Source organism: Dipodomys merriami, unplaced genomic scaffold (genome assembly GCF_024711535.1).
Source record: "Dipodomys merriami isolate MVZ:Mamm:240054 unplaced genomic scaffold, mDipMer1.0.p SCAF_2, whole genome shotgun sequence".
NCBI lineage: Eukaryota > Metazoa > Chordata > Mammalia > Rodentia > Heteromyidae > Dipodomys > Dipodomys merriami.
In genome coordinates this window covers 87,032,571-87,047,365 of record NW_027203381.1, presented here as the reverse complement: position 1 = coordinate 87,047,365, position 14,795 = coordinate 87,032,571, and the positions used below count along the sequence as shown (strand labels likewise).

At 35.0% G+C, this 14,795-nt stretch overlaps 1 pseudogene; it reads left to right on the top strand.

Moving 5' to 3' along the window:
- The first annotated feature begins 7,292 nt into the window (after positions 1 to 7,292).
- LOC138831687 (spermine synthase pseudogene) lies at positions 7,293 to 8,273 on the top strand (annotated as a pseudogene).
- The last annotated feature ends 6,522 nt before the right edge of the window (positions 8,274 to 14,795 follow it).

Genomic DNA, 14,795 nt, shown 5'->3' with positions numbered 1-14,795 from the left:
AGCCTTCTTTGCAAATTATATATGCAACTTCATGCACTAGGTAATTAACTTTGTTTTACTTACATTTTTATATTTTTAAAAGAATGATGTGTCATCGATAATCTTCTCCCAAAAGTGTGCAAAAATCTGGAAAAGATTTGAATCAATAATCCTAAAGAACACATAAGCTAGATTTAATTAATTCTTTCCATTATCTGAAGCATTTCTATCAGGTTCTTGAAGAGGATTTATTTTAATGTGTTCATGGTGACTAATTAAAAGAACCTGAGTAAAAAGGAAATCTAAATATTTGTCATAATTCACTTTGAATGCTTGTCTAATCCCCTGGTAACTGTGAGGTTGTGAAGAATCTATCTCTAGGTATCTGTAAGAAAACTAGAAAGGAACATATCTACATTATAGTAGATGAAGCCTTTGTTCAATGTGCTGCAGTCAAGATTCTTAAAAGATTCTGCTAGGCCGTTCATGTTACTAAACTCCAGCTCTCTGTCTCCTGCCACATCTCTTATTATTGTGTATCTAGTTCCTCTGGTTACATCACTTCTTACACTAGAAGGGGTGGGATGGAGAAAAAGGTAATTTCAATAAGTTTACACAAAAATGTCTTCTTGAGTCCTTCTTGTCAATTATGACTAGAGTTGTGTGTGGGGTTGCTGTTGGAACCTCGCAGGGCATAGACAGAGATATTGCTAAGTGTCCTATAGTACAGAGGACAGAGTCCCAACAACCCTTACTTGGACTAAGTTGAGAAATCCCATTACAATTGCAATGATGTCTTTGATAGTCCCGTATCAAAATATAGTCATAGTACTCTATTCTCCATTTTTTGAAACTAAATGTTATCTCTCTTTCCAAGCCTTTTATTATTTTTTTAAAACCTAATTTCCTTGTTATTATTCAGGTTCTATACAGAGTTACCATTTCATAAGTCAGGTAATGAGTATGCTTCTGTTTTTTGGACAATGTCACCTCTCCTTTTGCTTCTGCCCCATTTCCCCCTCCTTCCTCTGCCCATTTTCCACAGTGTATACTGAAGAGCTCATTGAACCATACTCCCTCCCTCCCTTTTTCTGCACCTCCCTTTTGCTCCTCCTAACAAAAAAAATTAAAAGCAGAAACAAACATCACTACCACGAAGAACAACAATAACAACAGAACAGTAACAACAGCAACAACAACAAAAATCCATTGCAAGCATTCTTTTAGCAATTAAATATATACTCCCCCCCCCAGGTTTTACTCATTCCTCTTTAATATCAACTTTGCTGACACAAACTATACTGTCTCCTCTCTATTATTAAACCTACTTTGATTTATAACTGTAGGTTATATGTAGCTTTTTATATTTGGTGTTGTCTACTTCTATCCATGAGAATATAGTCTACATTTTGGAAGGATTTGGGTTGCTACTATATTCCTAAAATACAGACTAGTTTATGTACGAAACATCACAGACTCTAAATATATGGTGAATTAATAAATACATGGATTACCCAAAGTCAACTCATCCTGTTTTTTTTCTGTAGCTACAATAATTTTAATCTCTCAAGTTTTTTGTTTGTTTGTTTGTAGCAGTACTGGTGCTTGAAGTGAGAACCTGTGTAGCTGACCTTTAGCTCTTTTGCTGAAGTCTGACACTCTACCACTTGAATTATAACACCTCTTTTTATGCCTTTTTGGTGGTTAATGGGAGATAAGAATCTCTTGGACTTTCCTTCTAGGCTGACTTTGAACAATAATCCTAAAACCTTAACTTTTGGAGAAGCTAGAATTTGAGTAGCAAAAATGAGCTACTGTGCCTATTGTTCAAACTCCCAAGTTTTATGTCTGTTTCTTCCTTTGTCATATATACTTACTGCTTATACACATACTTCCAGTTTCAGATGAAATTGTCAGAGTCTGTGTTCTTAACTTTAGCTACTTAGCAGGAAATGGCCAGTGCAAATCACTTATTTGATGTAGTTTAATAGTCTACTGCTTCATAAAGTATTAGTAAAACTACTCTGAATTATCAAATTTAGATCTTGCATTAGATATTATTTCCTGGTTGACTAAGCCTAATTTTTATGGAAGCATACACTTTTGAAAAAAGACTATCACAATCCTTTCTAAAATATCACAAACTATGACAATCTGAACCATAAATATTAAATTCAAATTATAGAAGATAGTCTCATGATATTAAGGAAAAATGATTCAGACTCTTCTGTTAGGAAGTCAGTTAAATTATATGGGCCATGAAAAATTTACTCTCTTTCTTCAGAAATATTTTATCTTCATCTACATGACTTAGGAATGTAGAATTCCATATTAATTAACAAATACTATAGCTAATAAGATGGAGATAAATTAAATGGACATATTAAGCATCACCATGAGATGAAGACCAAAACTCTAATTTTGAGTGTTTCTCCTAACAGGAAAAGATCAATTTTGAATCTTAGTCCTCTTTGATGTGGATATATTTTAATCTATGAGGAGTTAGATAAAATGCCAGAATTTTCTTTCTTTCTTTCTTTCTTTGCTGGTCCTTGGGCTTGAACTCAGCTCTGAGCACTGTCCCTGAGCTCAAGATCAGCACTCTACCATTTGAGACATAGCACAACTTCTGGCTTTTTACTTTATTGGAGATAAGAGTCTCAGATTTTCCTGTCCAGGCTGGCTTTGAACTATGATCTTCAGATCTCAGTCTCCTGAGAGGCTATGTATAAGAATCTTTATTATGTTATCAAACTTCTTTTTAATTGTTTTTTATTTTATGTGATTATTAATAGCATTGAAATAAAGTCTACTAGTCAGTCATTTTTAATGTGGTATCTGTGAACTCTACTTTACCTCTGTTTTCTTTATCAACTGTAGTTTGAGCATTTTATGGATTTTATGGCTAAAATCTTATTATTTAATTTTAAAGAGATTTTTAACTGTACTGTGTGAACCCATTTTGCCAGTTCATTTTGGATTTATGTTTCAGATAGGGTCTTATTGTATACAAGACTGAGATGTACAGCAATACTTCTGTGATTTATTGTGTAGCAGGGATGACAGATATGAGCCACTGCACTCAGTTATTTGTTGAGATGGAGTCTCAGGAACTTTTGATCTGGACTGGCCTTAAATCACAATCCCCTGATCCCTGCCTCTCAGGTAAATTAATGATTACAGGCTTGAGCCACTTCATGGGACTCACAATGCTTTAATTTTTATAATTTGAAATTAGCATCTCTAAGTAGGTGCAAACTTTAAATAACACACCACTATGGTGTAAACACAAAATAAATACCTATGATTTTATTTTATATAGATAACTAAAAATATTGAGAAAATAATTATTTAAATTCCTTTTTTGTCCCTGTATATCAAGAAGATAATTCTGTATCAACAATTAATTATCTTCTTTTCATTTGTCCATTATCTCAGAATCAGACATCTCATATCTAGTGTTTCTGAAATCATGGTAGATTAACATGTGTGTTTGTATCTAGGTCAAGTTGTAGAACCTGCATTGTTCATGAGCTATGTCTACAAAGGTATATATTTTTTCTGTCTAATATTCTAGACATACCCATCCTAGCTGCTAGATGCTTCTTGAACATGGACCTCTATCTTTCACATCAGTGAGTCCCATTTATTCTCTATCTGTTTTCCCCTATTTGCATTGTGGTTTCTAATATGCCATTGCTCAGGTTCATATCCCAACATTGCCTATGGTCTTAGTCTAAAAATCATTTTGTACTCTACAGGTTTCTAGTTTTTGTATTTTAATATTAAAAGGATTCATCTTTTATCCATTATTATTGCATGGCAATCTATTTCATTTTTCCCATACCATCACATGATGCTTTTGAAATAATCTTATTTTATCTGGACTCATAATTTTTCCATTGTCTTATTTAGCATACTTAAAAACAAAACAAAACATATTATTATTTCAGTACCAAGTTTGAACTCAAAGCCTGTTGTTTATGTTTGGCATTTTGCTCAGGGCTGGCACTGAATCACTTGAGCCATGTATCTAGCCCAATTTTTTGGTGGTTGATTGATGATGGCATCTCTGAAACTTTTCTGCCCAAACAATGGATCCTCCAGGCCTCAGGCCCATAAGAAACTAGGATGATCAGCTTATTTACACATTTATACATTTAAACATTTGAAGGGATTACAGCTATCATCTTGTATGCTTAATATTCATTGACATATTTACTTACTTATTCAATTTTGCTTACTAAATTTTCATGCAGAGTAGATATGTAAGAGAAAAAGAAGATAGGAAAGAGTTAAGCAATTGGAGTAAAGGAATAAAGGCATGTTCTCATTTTGTTCACTGTAACTTAATATTATATATATATATATATATATATGTTCTGCAGCATGCAAATGAATTGTAGTACAAAGATGGTGATATGAGTTTTATAAAATATTCACTTTTGAGATAAGTTTGAGAAATCACTCCTATTGTTAAAAACATGAAATAAAACATTATTTTTTGTTTATAAAATATGTTACATATGGTCTAGAAGCAAAGGTTAAGCTCAGTATGTCATGTCTAAGAATAAATGAAAGATGAAAAGAAACTGTTCTTGAAACTGCCTTTTCTTATGAGACTGCTTAAGGATTTGGTGAGATTGGTGATTAAATTTTAATTTTTACATCAATGGAAGAACAGGAGGAAAGCATGGTAAAACATCAATAAAGCTTTGTCGACAATATGATAGGAAGTACATGTAAAAGAAAAATTGTATTTACTAGTCATCATCTTGGATAATTATGATTCTTGAGTACATATTGATTCCTGACAACAGATGTGGTATAATCATGTTAATCCAAAACAGTTTCAAAAGCTGATACATTAATATAATACCTGATAATTTCATGTGAATCACTCATGTAATTATTTTTTAAAAACTCTTTTGATTATATCTTCTACTTAACTGATTCCTTAAATTAAGAGTTTAAAACCCAGTTTGTTTGAGAGAGGCTTCTGTTGAGCAGATAATTTGAAATCACAAATGCCAAAGTCACCAGAGACTCAATTGTAAATGTGTCTCTACTGGCATAAAGAAAGAGGAAAAGGATCTTAGGCATTATAAGGATATTTTTAGCTATGAAATAGACACAAATCTGAAACAAAACCCATTTCACTGTTCTTTTATTTTTCCTGCTCATCATTGTCATTAATAGGGAAATTACAAAATAATAATGAAATAATTAGTTACATTTTAAATAATTCTTACAAGCCTTCTATCTTTCAAAGAGAATAGACTCACTGGAGATATACAAAACGGGCAATTTAATAATTAACTAAATTTCCCTAATGCATAAATTTATCTTTAGAAGTATTCCAAGTCAATAATAATAATAATAATAACAAAACACAGGTCCACTAAGACTTTTTTTTAAATAAGCCATTGTTGTGTTATGAAAGGGAACCTAGGAGACTCAAAGAATTATTTTTTTGTCAATTTGTCAATGTTATTTCTGAGAATAGAGTAATTGAGTAATGCAATATAAATGACCATGAGTAATTTTCCATGTTCTGTTTCCACCAGATAGCCAACCTTTACAATTTTGTTCTAGTTCATATTTCTCAAATGGTCTTCATATTAGAAATTTGGTTTTCATTGTACTCTTAAAAATTGCATTTAAAAACATGTGTATGTTATATATTCTTAAATTTATTTGCAAAAAAATGAATAAGAATGCTGATATTTTAGTTGTAACCATTTTTGTTTTTGTTTTGTTTGTTGTTGTTGTTAGTTTTGAGTCAAGGATTCATTATGATCTAGCCAAGGCTAGCCTTAAACTCATAGTCATCTTGGCTCAACCTTTTGAGTGTTAGAATTATAAGTGTATACCACAAAGCCTAACTAATTTTCAATTGAGTTTCAAATACATGCCTTTATTGTTTTATAATTAATTTTCTGCTAACTAATTGATTTGGGATTTATATGATAATCTCAAAAGAACCTCAATATCAATCTATCATTTGATCATGTCTAGATAAAGAGTGTAATACAAAAATCATTTTTTCTTTCTAAATTGGCAAAGTATTCCAAACAAGCTATACAACCTGTTTATAAGACAGATCATGGCTAATGATATATATATATATATGAATATATATTATATATATATAATATAAACCAAGGACTATAGAATTTCTGCAGCCACTATAGATAAATATATCATTTGGATTTTATTGTCCTTTATATTTTTCTGCCTCTTTTCATAGGTTAAAAAGAGCAATGGTAGATTTTCATTGAGTTAAATAAATTAAATTGCAAATTCTTATTTAATACCAGAATATATTAATAAACAAAATAATAACATAAATGTTGAAAACTTGTTTTGATTCCTTAACCAGTCCTACTCTTTGAAGTGGAATATCTTCCTAGAGGTAAATTTGGTATAAATAAAATAAATTAGGTATAAATTTCCTTATTTTATTTTACTTTATTTTTTGCAATGTTTGAACTTAAGAATTTTAAGGCAAGATAATTATGATTTAATATAAACAGTGGGATAAAAGGTGAACCAATTCAGGAATGATATTCATTAGACACTATGTTGGAAATGAACTATGCAACTTGGAGGGGAGAAAAGATGGGAGGGGAAAAAACTGGGAGAGAATGGAGTGAGTGACACTGTTCAAAAGAAAATCAACTCATTTTCTGCCTTATGTAATTGTAACCCCTTTGTACATCACCCTTACAATAAAAATTTAAAAACAATGATTTAATATTCTTTATTGGAATCAAACTAAAATTAATAAGGAGGAATTTTGTGTGGACGAGGCTTATCAAGTTATACGAAATATGCGCATATGCTCTATACACTATACACAGTTTAAACATCTGTCCACTGGTTCAGGGTTTGATTGCAATTACTATGATGGACATTTTGGTGTAAAGCCTTTTGATCATCTCTGGATTTGTAAAAGAATCGTTCTGACAAGCCAGCATACCAAAACTTTCTCCCAATGGCTCTGTGGTTAACATGCCTTTACCAGTTGTCTTCTATAATTAAGACGGCAAAGGTGCTCCAATTTCTAATTTGAGAATGTGAGGGTATTAACCCTTAGTGCGTGATATGTCACCAATGCTTCAGGAGAAAAACTTTAGCAAGCTTCCCCCCTGCGCGGAGCACTTCCCACCGGCCACAGTCTGACAAGTTGCGCAGCCCCCTGTCTCCGGGGGGCCGCCTCCCAGGCATGGCACAGGGCCTCTTCTCACTATGGCCGCAGCAAGGCAGGGCTAAAGCTGATGGCGAGACTATTCTAATAGGCTCCAGTCCATTTTCCAGGAGCAAGAATGGCAGAGTTGGTGCATACCTGGCAGGACCATGGCAATTTAGCAACCTACACAAACAAAAATGGCATCTTTGCCAACTTGAGAATTGGTCCACATGGATTGGTGTTGCTGGACCTTCAGAGTTACGACAGAAATGCGCAGGGCAAAGATGAAATTGACAGCCTTCCGAACCAAGTAGAAGAAAGAATGAAAGAACTGAGCTGGAACAGCTCTGGCCTATAGTTCGAGGAGGCACCAGTGACAGATACTGGCTCTCTGCTGATGGGCGCCTTGTTGAGTATGACATAGATGAAGTGGTGTATGATGAAGATTCACCTCATCAGAACATTAAAATTCTGCACTCAAAGCAGTTGGGAAATATTCTCATTCTGAATGGGGATGTTAATTTGGCAGAGAGTGATTTTGCATATACCCAGGCCATCATGGGAAGTTGCAAAGAAGATTACACTGGCAAAGATGTCCTGATTCTGGGAGGAGGAGATGGAGGCATATTATGTGAGATAGTCCAACTGAAACCAAAGATGGTCACTATGGTAGAGATTGACCAAATGGTGATCGATGGATGTAAGACCTTTGTGCGAAAAACATGTGGCGACATCCTAGACAATCTTAAAGGAGACTGCTACCAGGTTCTAATAGAAGATTGTATTCCAGTACTGAAGAGGGAGAGAGTTTGATTATGTGATTAGTGACTTGACAACAGTTCCAATCTCCACATCTCCAGAAGAAGATTCCACATGCGAGGTTCTCAAACCGATTCTTGACCTCTCGACGAGTGTACTGAAACAAGATGAGAAGTACTTTACACAGGGGAACTGTGTCAATTTGACTGAAGTCCTGACATTCTTTGAAGAACAGCTTGGGCGCCTGTATTGTCCTGTGGAGTTCTCCAAGGAGATTATCTGTGTCCCTTCATACTTGGAATTATGGGTATTTTACACTGTTTGGAAGAAAGCTAAACCTTGAAGATGATCTCCCGAATGTGCTGCAAATAGCCTTCCTGACCTCCATATTCTGTATATGACCTCTAAACGAGTCAGGCAAATGAATTTTTTTTTCTTTTTAGGAATTATTTTTAATTTTAAAAAGATTTTCAATTTGGACATTTGGAGGAATGAATATCTTTGTTTTGTTCTGGAGGGAAGTTCTTTCTCACAAAATTGACTTAGGTATTAAATTTGGTGCTTATAAGAGGAAGAGTTCAAAATGAGTAGGAATGCTTCAATTAAAATTACAAAAGAGAAAAAAAAAGTTAAAAACAAGGCAAAAGAAAGTAGTTCCTGTGTTTGTAATGACAACTTTTTTTTTTTTTTGGTCAGTAGTGGGGCTTGAACCCTGGGCTCAGGTGCTGTCCCTGCGCTGTTCAGCTCAAGGCGAGTGCTCTACCACTTGAGCCACAGCTCCACTACTGCTTTTCTAGTGGTTTATTGGAGATAAGAGTCTCACAGAATTTCCTCCCGGGCTGGCTTTGAATGGTGATCCTCAGATCTCAGCCTCCTGAGTAGCCAGGATTACAGGTGTGAGCCCGGCCACAACTTTCTTAAATTGAGAATTTTTTTTTTGAAATGTGAGTGATGAAAAAGTCCTTTTACAGGCTTTACAAAAACTAATTACTGAAGAATAAAATTCTTGGTAATAGTTTTGGTGTTTTGTTTTACTATACTTTGTATAGCTTGACTTCATTCTTCTGAAATAGTAGAATGTCCACAGGCGTGTTTATTTCCAGGTCAGTGCAAATAGATACATGTATGAAAATGAGGTAGAAATGATGGATATATTCTTAAAATATTTACTTTTTTAGATCAGAATGGAAAGGGGTATGTTATTCATCTAGGGGTCAGAGAATACTTAAAACAGCTATTGTATTTTATTTTCTATTTCAAAAGGGCTCAATAATAAATAGGTCTTGGAGCTTTATTAACTACTGAGGATTTCTAAATTTTCTTCATTGTCAGAAATGCACTTGTTCTACAGGGCACAGTGGGGAAGAAGTGTTCATTCTGTGTGATTCAGGTGAGTAAGATAGGACACAGACCTTACTCCTGTGCATATCTCAGTTCAGTGTGACTCATTTTAGTTAGGTTTTGTACAATGGATAATAAATATAAGAAATAAGGAGGAACATACGGCACTTGAAGCAAATGGTATAAATAAGTTTAAGAGGAAAGTAGACATTTTTATTGCAAGAGAATGTTAGGCTGATAACGGAGTAAAAGAACAAGGAGTCAGTGAGACAAAGAAGCTGATGTATTACATCAGGGGCAGGAGTCTAGGACAAGTGGTCATTTTCTACCCTGTAGTTTTTCATGTCTTACTGGAAGAACCTGTATTTTAAGATAATTATGTACAGTCAGGAAAATGGCAACAGCTGCATTTTGGCAAGTTGGCATGCAAATTACTAAGCCCTATTCAGGTCATGTATGCATGAATTGATGAGAGATTGGAGATGCAAGAACTGTCAACAGCTTCTGGTTGGAGAAACTAATCAGCATTGTGACAGTTAATGAAAGGATGAAGGCCTAACCTTGTCTGAATGGGTTCAAAGGTTTTCAATTCAAAGAATATAGGATTTCAAATGATACTCACAAAGTATCTCAGAGGATGCACATCCATAAGGAACATAACATCATTACATATCCTGATTTCTCTAACCGGTTATACACACATAATTTTAAGTTTCATTTACTGAGTCTAACATAATTCCACATCGAAACAGCTGCAAATGGTATATAATTGGGTCAGAATGTTTTGTTGTCAGGATTCTTGGTTGCTTGCATTGGCTTATGAAAAGGTCATTATGAGAAAAGGATCTGAATAGTGAAGAGATTCCAGCTGGTTAGCTATTATTTTAATTATGCAATGCAATCAGCTATTTCCATGCCAATATCTGAAGTTACTTAGAGAAAAGTCATTCAAAGACTCTGTGAAGATATTCTTGGCATTGTTTTCATTGCACCTCATAAACCTATTTGTCAACCTTGCTATTTGTTTCATACTTCCTGTCAGTGTGACTATGCTAGTCTCTTAACCATCCCTCTTGAGGGCTGAGTTGAACTGGCTAGGAATTCAGAGTCCGTTTCAAGAAATAAAACATGAAGTAATGGATGATATAGCAACTCACTCCTGTCAGTATAGAATTCTAATTTGGGTTCTGTATAATTTTTAAAAGCTCAGAATTTTAGACAGCTGAAAAAATAAGATGATTTTCTATTGTTTTTCTATTGTCTTTTCTGTTTTTCTCACCTATAATAAAGTTACATTTTCAGATCCTAATCTTCAGAAAGAAAGGAGATTAAAAATGAGACAAAACTCGGACTTTCCATTTACAAATTTTCCTAATCTTGGGGCTACTGTTTTGTGAATTTCACTAAATGTACAAATGAAAAATAATTTAGTCATGTGCACAGCAATTAAAGTACAAAGGTTTTAAAGAGCTCACAGAAGAAATTTCTATATATTACAACTAAATTCAGAAGCAAGATTTCTCACCAGTTCAATAACTGGTAAGAAAGTCTTGAGTCTGGAGCTCAAAATCTAAGCTCACAATTGCTTTGGGAGTAGTGGGCAGAGCAGAAACTGGTATTATTCCTTACATAGAGGTTTGAGCCCCACTTCCTTCTTCTACCACAAAATTGCTGTGGGTACTTAAAATGGAAAGACTAAGTGGGAGCATACAAAGCTAATTATATTAAATAATGTAACTGGGGATGGGAATGTGGCTTAGTGGTAGAATGGTTGCCTAGCATGTATGAAGCCCTGGGTTCCATTCCTCAGTACCACATACACAGAAAAAGCTGGACGTGGTGCTGTGGCTGAAGTGGTAAAGTGCTAGCCTTGAGCAAAAGAAGCTCAGGGACAGTACCCAGGCCCCGAGTTCAACCCCCAGGACTGGCAAATTATTATTAATAATAATAATATAATTAAAGCCATTTGTGGTTTTTTTGTTTTGTTTTAGGTCATTGACTATACAAGCATTTAACCAGAGCATGTGACAGTGATAGAAACCTTCTCTCAGATATTATTTTACCCTCTTTTCTCCAATCTAGTGCAAACTCTTTTCCTTATTTATTTACTTTTGCTTGAGTTTCATATATATAGAATTCTGTTCTCATTTTCTTCTACCAACCTAATAAGTTAAAAATTTTGTGCATTGGTTCAGCTTTCATCCTTTCCATGAAGCACATGGTATTGGCTTCATTATTATGGCTTATTTCTCTTCATATTTAACTGCAGGAATTTATGGCTTCCATTCCTCCCAATATTTTTATCAAATATTAGATATCTATGGGTCACTTTTCAAAAATCTGATGATTGTGGCATATATCTATATTCTTAACACCCAGAAAGCTGCAGTAGGAAAACCAAATCTAGGTCATCTTAGACTAGAACTTAGTAAGACCTGTCTGAAACATAAATAAATAAATAAAATCACTTTTTATGAAAGATGACTTACTTAAAAGAAGCATTTTGATTATGTAAGTCCTCTGTAAATATAAATAGCTAATGTAAGCATTGATGATAATTCCAAATAATTGAACAATATATTATATATAATGTATATTTATATATATTTTCTTTAGGGAGAATATATTTATATGTTACCTATAAAACAAAAAAAGGTCATATTGTTGTAATCCTAACTACTTAGCAGGCTGAGATCAGAGGATCATGTTTCAAACCCAGCTTACCGATTAACCAAAAAACAAACAAACAAATAAAACCTTGGAACTGCAGCTCAATTAATAGAGTGCTAACTACAGGTAAGTACTAAGAGTATGTGGTCTTGAGGGCCAGTCCCAGTGTCAGCATAACCAGCATACACATACACACACACACAAACACACACATACTTGTGTTAGAGAAATAAAAGTATACAAATACCTGATGTATATCACTCATGAACAAAGAGAAAAAGATTGGCATGGGAATGATAGTAACATATAAATGTTGAGTTCTGCTCATAACTCAAAACATGGTTCACTTGCTTCAGCTGAAAAAAAATGTCTTTTGAATTTGCCAAAACTCCAGGGAATAATCACTACCATTCATTTTAGAATACGGCTTCATCAAGGACAGAATTCATGCTGTTTATTGCTTCTTTACAACTCAATACTGATATCAGAAACCATTTCTTTATTTGCTTAGTGCAAATAAATACTTGAAGTATTTAGTGAGTGAATGAATTTAGAAAATGTTATCTTGCTTCCATATGTCTACATGTGGGAATTGCTTTCACTGATACATATTGTACAATACTGTACAATGCATCAATGTATATCAGGTCCTAGGAGCTATAAATTGAAGAAAAGCATTTACAAGATATAATATGTATTTATATGTATAGAGATATAATTTTTGTGCATTGTCAAGGTCAAGTAAAGAACTTTACTTCTGAGTGTAAAATGTAAGGAGTTCCATGTGGAGGATTGGTTTTATATCTGAGCATGTGGGCATTAGTAATCCCTGTGGGGGTGGATTTTAGTGAGTGTTATGGATCTCGAGCACTTCTGTTTAATTCCTTTTCATCTCATTTTATTTTCAGAGATGTTCCTTTGCAGATTGTTTAGAAGAAATATATGGCTATGTGGGGGAAGACAGAGCATCGCGGGTAGAGCATTAAACAGGCCTGTGTACATTCATGGAACCCACAAAACACAGAAATGTGCTGAAGCAGCTGGAGTGCTCTCTCTTTTTCAACAGCAAGTTAGAAGACAGGAGGATGAACAAAAGTGGCAATTGAATTATACTGACAAAGGAAGACTAATTCGTGCAAAGAATTGACCATGAGGTAGGACTGAGATTGGCATGTGGAATCACATTTTACCTCCATTAGTAGGCAGATCAGTGGTTTTGAAACATAATTGTCTAGATACACCAAAAAGTTTTCTGAATACTCTCTGAGCCATTGTTGCTTTAGGTCCGGCACCATTGGAGAAATATGGTTCAATACTGATGTTTCATAAAATGTTCCAGCTTGGTGTTTGGTTAGACTTATGAATGACTCAAGCTGTATATAGTAAAAATAAGGTACAAAAACAAGGACACAGGATGAGCCATTGCAACAAGGATACCCAGAGGGCAATATATTAGAAAGAACCTTACAACTTGGTGGGGGTGGGGTGGGGTGAGGGTTGGGAACAGGAAGAGTGGGGGAAGTAGGGGAGGAGAGAAATAGTGGGACAACAAGACAGGAAGGGAAGAGGTAACAATGATTGACAAGTAATGTACTCATTGCCTTACTCATGTAACCCCTCTGTACAACATCTTCATGATAAAACCTAAAAAAAAAAAAGTGTTTCATTTTGTTTTGTTTTTAAAGCTGGGCATTGGTTGCTCACATCGGTAATCCTGGCTACTCAGGAAGCTGAGAGCGGAGGATCACAGTTCAAAACCAGCCTCCGAATAACTACCAGAAAACCGGAAGTGTCACTGACGTTCCAGATGGTAGTGTGCTAACCTGGAACAAAAGAGCTCAGGGACAGTACCTAGGTCCTGAGTTCAAGCCCATGACCAACCAAAACAAAGCAAACAAAAATGATTTTTGTCCATATTAGTGCTTTAATACATCCAATGAAAGGTCAGCAATATACACACAAATTTCTAACATTCAACTACTTGGACTTTCTCAGAAGTTCAGTGAACCATCCATTGGGCAGCATGTCCCAAACTAACAACCGAATGCTATGGTAAATACGGCCATGATAAACATAGATGACAACTCTTCAGGACATTTTGTGTCGTAAACATCATTGCAGTTCTATTATTTCCTCAAGGTATGCATACATAGAAAGGATCCTTCACTGTCCATCCCAGGGAACCACCCAGAGGCAAGCAGGCTCAGGAGAATGATTATTATAAGATTATTATTAGAGAGGCCATATTTCTCTGGAGAGGGAATGCATGGCATTTGTCCTTATCCAGATAGCAGGAGAGTCTAGGGGACAGGAAGTGAGGTAGGGAGTGGCCAGGGGTAGGGCGGGAACTCCAGGCTAAGGAGGGGCTCAGGGCTGGGTGGAGCTGAGGACCAAACGTGGGGATAATACTAACAAACCTAAGGTTTTCCCTTCTTTGCTTTTTTTTTTCTTTTGTTTTTGGTCAGTCGTGGGACCTGAACTCTGGGCCTGGGCGCTGTCCATGTGCTCTTCAGCTCAAGGCAAGCGCTCTCCCACTTCAGCCACAGCATCACTTCCGGTTCTCTGGTGGTTAATTGGAGATGAGTATCATGGACTTTCCTGCCGGGGCTGGCTTTGAACCGTGTTCCTCAGATCTCAGACTCCTGAGTAGCTAGGATTACAGGCCTGAGCCACCAACACCCAGTTTGTGCTTTCTAAAGTTTTTTTTGATAAATAGGCATAGTCAATCAAATTTTCTTCTCTTTTCTGTTAGTTACAATAAAGTTTGTATACAATAATTTAGGTCAATATATTCATTATTTAAAAAGATATCTCAGCAGAGTGGAATATTTATGAACATTTTTCCTTTTGTTTC